Below are 7780 nucleotides of genomic sequence, written 5' to 3'. Positions count from 1 at the left end.
CCAGCTGAATGACTTAGGTTGATTGTGCAGTACAGGCGACTCCTGACAAGTGTGCTTGCCTTCGGGTAAATACAAACTCAGTTTTACAGTCCCAATTCAATTACATTCTTTTCTTATTTTCTCTTCAAATGTTCTCCTGGAATCTACATGTCTGAGTTCAATCCGTGCGACCACAACAGTCCCAAGAACGTGTATGAGTATCTGTGAATTTGTTGTTTAGGCTACACACCCGATCTTCACAGAGAGTGACAGACGGTGACAATCCTCAGTCCTCTGGTTCTCCCCTGTGAGTGGGGTTCTATGATGGGGTACACCATGATACTAAACACTAATAGGAGTACAGTAAAGAGGGCCTTCCGAGTGGCGCGGCGGTCTAAGGCACTGACCGGGAGTCCCATAGTCCGGCGCACAATTGGCCCAGCGTCGTCCAGGTTAGGGGAGGGTTTGGCCGGTGGGGCTTTACTTGGCTCATCGCGCTCTAGCGACTCCTTGTGGTGGGCCGGGCGCCTGCAGGCTGACCTCGGTAGTCAGGTGAACGGTGTTTCCTCTGACACATTGGTGGGGCTTGCTTCCAGGTTAAGCGGGTGGGTGTTAAGAAGCGCGGTTTGGCGAGTCATGTTTCAGAGGACGCATGACTCGACCTTCGCCTTCCAAGCCCGTTGGGGAGTTGCAGCAATGAGACAAGATCGAAATTGGGGAGAAAAAATTGTATTATAAAGAATCCCTATCCCCTGGGTAAGAGTATTAGTAGTCTATGTGTACGATATACACTGCACTTAGCATCGGCTACACAAACACAGTCAAGCACTTTAGCCAGGTATTAGTAGTGTCTATTTCTTCTTGTATCTTCTTAATTGTATGTTGTGTTATGACTATGTTTTCTGACTTAAATAGGAAAAGGGTGAATCATACAAGAGAATATTCCATATAGTGCCATAACGTGAGGAAGAAGGGAATCTTTATTCAGCTCTTAAACTTGACAACTCACACCACAGGGATAACCACGTCTCAGACAGCACTTCCCACATTTCCACCTCGCATGAACTACACACGCACGCACATTGACCGACGGCCTCATATGCATAATTGATCCTGCATTCTCTCACACAGACATACAGTACTGTACATAAATAACATCCTCACAGACACTCAGACAAGAACGATCACACACACAAACCCAAACTTATGCAAAGGTGGCAAATGCATGAGACCACACACCGACATCGACAACACACACACACACACACACTTATTTATAGATTTTGTAACTGGAGGAGATCCATTGTTGATGCTGTGTGTCAGTGGGTCACACAGCTCAGCATTGATAGAAACCCTAACCTCAGAGCATCTGAAGAAGGTCAATGTTGATGCCGTGCACTTACAGCAGCAGAAAATGTGTGTGTAATGGTTATGTAAGGGAAATTGGAAAATAGAAATTACAGTAAGTGAATAATAAATCCCTCCTCCTGTACCAGGGACATCTGAGAAATACTGCAGCAGAGCAGCAAGGAAAGGAAGAGAAATCATTGACCAGTAGCCCTTATTTCCAGAAGAACCATAGGCCTACCCCAGCCTGCCTCAGCCCCATGGGCAAATTACAGGTATTATGTGGAGTTATTGGAAGCAGCTGTCTCTCTCAGCAGAGGGATTTCTCCACTGGGTCAGGGTGAGAGTTGTCTTTCTCTCTCTGAGGAGGCTGGACCCACGCTGCCCACGCTGCCCTGTCTGCCGACGGACCTCCTTCCCCCGGCTGAGTGTGAGTGTGAGTAAGTGGGCCACTGATGAATCCATACCTCACTGGCCTTTCTGTGAGGTGACCCGCGGGATTAGTCCTGTGGCATAACCTAATGTCATTATGACATAACCGCCACCACATAACGCCTCAGTCAGGTGCGCTGATTAGATTCCTAATGAGCTGTCTTAGACCCAGACATTGGTTGGAAACCGTTGATCGATGTTTCACAATAGCTTACAATTCCCATTACAGTGCAATGCTGTTCCTGTATCACGTTAGTTTCGTCACAGAGAGTAACACTTTATATGGTGGGCTATAACTACTGTTAAGTGCCTTGAAAAGTGTAGTCTGCCCAGGTGGTGAAATAGGCCATTAGGACTGGAAAGAACCTGCATCATCTGAGATCAATTTTGAAGACTGTCCTTTGTGATTCACTCATTCAGTCCCTGGTTTGTGCTGGAAATACATTTAGCCTACAAATGGAATAGTGGATAAGAGTTTCATTAGAAAAACTAGACTAATGTTGCAGACCTAATGTTATCTCCCTCACACATAAGGCTTAACATCACAGTTAAACAGGTGATTCATCAGGATCTCAATGTAAGCCTATGTATATTATAATAACCTTTTTTCTATGGTAAACTCTGGGAGAGTAGGCTACATCTGTCACATGGGTGAACACATCTTTCCACATAGGGAGAGTCCCGAGATGTGGTCATTACTGTTGCCGTGGTGACTGCATCGCTCCATGGCTGGGTGGATATGCATGGGAAATGACCAAAGTGGGGGGTGGGGGCTGGTGGATACCCAGACTGGCTTTGGGTTGCAGCTGTATGGGTACCGAGCTGTACTGTGCTGGCCTAGTTAAACATCCACCATAGTTGCTGAATAGTGCAGGAAAGGTCAATGTGAAAAGAAACGATCTGAGCCAGCATGGTACGGGTCAGGTCTTTATGATAGTGTGAAAAGGGTCCTAGTAGAGCACAGATTCAAGACCGTATGAAATCACACAGCCGAAGACAAGTGTGATGTATCATAAGGACTGGCTTACTGTAAACTCCAAACAGTTTACTGCGTGGGAAACAGCTCATTAAGGATTCCTTTCTCACAAAGGCACATTTATCTGTAATGTTATGTATCTTCCCTGAGAAGCCTAGTGGTCATGTGTGTCTCTTCTTTCCTATGATTGGATGAGCTGTTGTCTAAACAGTACACAGGATGTGACATCACTTGATTGGTATCAGGTGAATGTTAATTCACTTGACCGTTAGTGACATCTGGGCTGCTATAAAAGCTGTGGCTTAGAATATACAAATGTACAAGTGCTTTGATCACTTGCACATACCCCTAGGGACTTCACATACTGTAGGGGCAAAGATATTTAAGATATACTTTACTACCCATGAATAGAAATGTGCCTTGTTACTCAACCAACCCCCCCAACACACACACACACACCCTGAGTGGCTGGAAGCAATGGGTCAGCTGCAGTGCAGCGCCCCTGGAGCAATTGTAGGTGATTAAGTCCCTTACTCAAGGGCACAATGGCAAGGATGATGTCAACAACCCTCCTGTTGCCGGCTCACTCTAAACCCGATTTTCCCGTCGGAGCTGGGATTCGCACCAGCAACCCTGTTGTTGCTGGCCCGCTTCTCTAACCGCTAAGCTACCTGCCACCACCAGGGTCCATTTGGAATGGGGCATCAGTTGGCTATTTGTGGAGTCCCTATAGGACCTTGTGAGTGTTAGATTACAGTGAGCTATAATGACCCAAAATCTAGAGTTGAGACAGATGCCTTTTATTTATTATTAGGATCCCATTAGATATAGCCAAAGCTTCAGCTACTCTTCCTGGGGTCCACACAAAACATAAGACACGACATAATACATTAATAGACAATTACAACTGAAGGACAGAACTACATAAAAGGAAGTAATACATAACATTATTAATAAGCAGATACACAACTACATAAATGAAAATGTTGAAATGCAATGGGTCATTCTCAACTTTAAAGACATCCTCCAGTGATTTCTTTTACTTTTTCTGTTGAAAAGCGATATCCTAAGTATAAATACAGTAAAGTACACGAACTAAAGTGTAAAAAAGTGTTTTTTAGACGCAACTGCAAACTTCCAGGAGTTGGTCTGATGGTGACTTTGTGATGTCATCGGCCTCCCCCCTTCCCTGAGGAACAATAGAGAAGAAAAGAAGAAAGCCCCCCCCCACTTGTGCCATGTCATGAAGATACCTGGAACACCTATTGAGATGTGCCTTTTGTTTAAGGCCCAGTACAGTCAAAAACGGGATTATCCTGTGTTTTAGCTATATTTTTACACTATGTTTGGAATAATACTGTGAAATGAATAGACTAATAAGAAAGGGAGTTCCAAACCTCTGCCAATAACAGCTAGTTTTCAGTTTTCCCCTGCCCACTCAGACCACCAGACAGTCCTAGCAAAATTCTTGCTTGAGAAATTGGTCTTTGCTAAGCTATTTTTGTTACTTTTGTACCATTTTAATTGAAAAAAATCACAGTAAGGTACTTAATTGTTACCCAGAAATGATTTGATATTGAGATAAAAACGGTTGCATTGAACCTTTAAGTAAATCAAGCGTTAAATGAGGTGAAAAGGAGACTGGAGACTTGACTTGCAGCTACTAGTTGGGACTGTCGGAGGCCCAGACGAGGAAGATGGCGCATGGTGAGAATCTGCGAAATACAAGCAGAGTACTTTCTCCTTTGAGTCAAGTACAGAAGAGATAAATACATGTTATGCTCCTGAAACCCTGAACAGTCGACGGATAGTGAACTTTAAATTGAACCTGATAGAAGTGAAGAGGAAGAACCTGCACCGACAGGTGAGGTGAAGGCTTCCGAGCCTCACCCCAATGATCAGGAAAATGGCCGAGATGACTGGCCCAGTGGGAGTACTCTGCACTGACTCTGTTGCACCGGCTCTATACACACTTACTGGACTACCCACACACTTGCACAGACACTCTAACACACACATGTAAAACACAAACACACATATTGATGCCACACATAGACACACTTTCACACTCAGACCCAGTGGTGAGAGCGAGATTTTACTGCAGAAGAACTACAGGGAGTTTTGAGAGAAGGGGTTCCAGTCTCCCATGCGGACTGCCTGGTGTATGATCTGTTGGGGCCAAAGTAGTGGGAAGGGGTTGTGGGGTGTATTGGTGATAGTTTTGTGTATATAGGGTTAGATTATGGTGACGTTTCCTTTTTTCACCATTTCCCTTTTCCCTTTTCTTGTGAACAAATGTGCAATGCACTTTCCGAATTGTGACAGGTAGCAATACAGCAACAAAGCATTTAGTCTGCCGGAAAACCACAGGAAGAAGAAGAAAGGAGACTGGATTAGGACTTTAATAAGTCCTGGTTTAACATCTGGAGTAGGACTTAAGTCCTGGTTTAACATCTGGAGTAGGACTTTAAGTCCTGGTTTAACATCTGGAGTAGGACTTTAATTGAATCCTGGTTTAACATGAGAAAGCTAGAAGTACCAGAGCCTCACAGAGGCTACTTGCGTTTGGGATCTATTATTGCTGATATTAGACCGCCATCTTCTGGTCCAAAGTTAAAAACCTTTACAGAGGTTTCTGCTGCAGTATACGCCGAGGGGACAGATGAATGTATGTGAGCGTAAACGTTTCAAAAAGTATCATCATAATGCAAGATTTCAATTTTTGTTACATGCATTGTGTGTGTTGATTGATTGATTGATTGATTGATTGATTTGATTGTTTGATCGGTAGGCCTGTTTAAAACTAGAACCACAAACAATATAATATGTTTTCTCAGATGGTTGTTTTTTAACTAAATCTAAATTCAAGACCTGGTATGTGAGTATATTCTGGTGTACATAATGCCAGCAGTGGTATTTAGTGAGTCCGCCAGATCAGAGGCAGTAGGGATGACCAGGGATGTTCTCTTGATAAGTGTGTGAATTTGACAATTTTCCTGTCCTGCTAAGCATTCAAAATGTAATGAGTACTTTTGAGTGTCAGGAAAAATGTATTGAGTAACAAGTATTATTTTCTTTAGGAATGTAGTTGAGTAAAAGTTGTCAAACATAAATAAAGTACAGATACCCAAAAAAACGACATCAGTTGTATTTTTACTTAAGTACTTTACACCACTGCATGCCAGTCTTTAGGGTAATATTTTGTCTAGTAATGTAACACTTTCACCACCAGAAAGCAGCGAAGGACCGAACAAAAAGTTCCCCCTTGGGATAGCCCATGATGACGTCAAAAGTAATGCGAGGCATTCACTCTCGGTTACGTATTTTATTACTGAATCAAAGTATTTAAATCTCAATAATCGTATAGGCGATGGTGATGTTGACACTGGCATTTGAATAGGCAATATAGGCATTACCACAAATGCGCGTTTTGAGACGTTTTGGAAAAATTCAAACAACGATGTTCCTGATACATCCTAGTGTGAATTTCGATATCACAGTAGAGAATTAAACACGGAAGTCTGAGTCTCAGAACATAACCGCCTGAACTAAATTGAATGACCTAAAGTTAACACATACAGTTGAAGTCGGAAGCTTACATACACTTAGGTTGGAGTCATTAAAACTCGTTTTTCAACCACTCCACAAATGTATTGTTAACAAACTATAATTTTGGCAAGTCGGTAAGGACATCTACCTTGTGCATGACCCAAGTAATTTTTCCAACAATTGTTTACAGACCAATTATTTCACTTATAATTCACTGTATCACAATTCCAGTGGGTCAGAAGTTTACATACACTAAAAAAGTGCAAATCAATCCCAGAACCACAGCAAAGGACCTTGTGAAGATGCTGGAGGAAACCGGTACAAAAGTATCTATATCCACAATAAAACGAGTCCTATATCGACATAACCTGAAAGGCCGCTCAGCAAGGAAGAAGCCGCTGCTCCAAAACCGCCATAAAAAAGCCAGACAACGGTTTGCAACTGTACATGGGGACAATGATCGTACTTTTTGGAGAAATGTCCTCTGGTCTGATGAAACAAAAATAGAACTGTTTGGCCATAATGACCATTGTTAAGTTTGGAGGAAAAAGGGGGAGGCTTGAAAGCCGAAGAACACCACCCCAACCATGGAGCACGGGGGTGGCAGCATCATGTTGTGGGGGTGCTTTGCTGCAGGAGGGACGGGTGCACTTCACAAAATAGCTGGCATCATGAGGACGGAAAGTTATGTGGATATATTGAAGCAACATCTCAAGACATCAGTCAGGAAGTTAAAGCTTGGTCGCAAATGGATCTTCCAAATGGACAATGACCCCAAGCATACTTCCAAAGTTGTGGCAAAATGGCTTAAGGACAACAAAGTCAAGGTATTGGAGTGGCCATCACAAAGCCCTGACCTCAATCCTAAAGAAAATGTGTGGGCAGAACTGAAAAAGTGTGTGTGAGCAAGGAGGCCTACAAATCTGACTCAGTTACACCAGCTCTGTCAGGAGGAATGGCCCAAAATTCACCCAACTTATTGTGGGAAGCTTGTGGAAGGCTACCCGAAACATTTGACCCAAGTTAAACAATTTAAAGGCAATTCTACCAAATACTAATTGAGTGTATATAAACTTCTGAACCACTGGGAATGTGATGAAAGAAATAAAAGCTGAAATAAATCATTCTCTACTATTATTCTGGCATTTCACATTCTTAGAATAAAGTGGTGATCCTAACTGACCTAAGACAGGGAATTTTTACTAGGATTAAAGTCAGGAATTGTGAAAAACTGAGTTTAAATGTATTTGGCTAAGGTGTATGTAAACTTCCAACTTCACCTGCACCAACTCAGTGGCCTTGAGGTTAGTGTCTGCCCTGAGATTGGGAGTTTGATCCCCAGCTGAGTCATACCATAGACACTCATAATTAAGGAGATTGCTTGTGAAGGCCCTGCGATAGACTAGAGTCCTGTCTAGGGGGTGTATGTGTACATTAAGCTGCCTCACGCTACAGAAACAGGATATCCTGTTCCTATGAGCTGTTCCGGCTCGCAGA

Source organism: Salmo trutta, chromosome 40 (genome assembly GCF_901001165.1).
Source record: "Salmo trutta chromosome 40, fSalTru1.1, whole genome shotgun sequence".
Lineage (NCBI taxonomy): Eukaryota > Metazoa > Chordata > Actinopteri > Salmoniformes > Salmonidae > Salmo > Salmo trutta.
Note: the sequence above shows the minus strand (reverse complement) of the source record.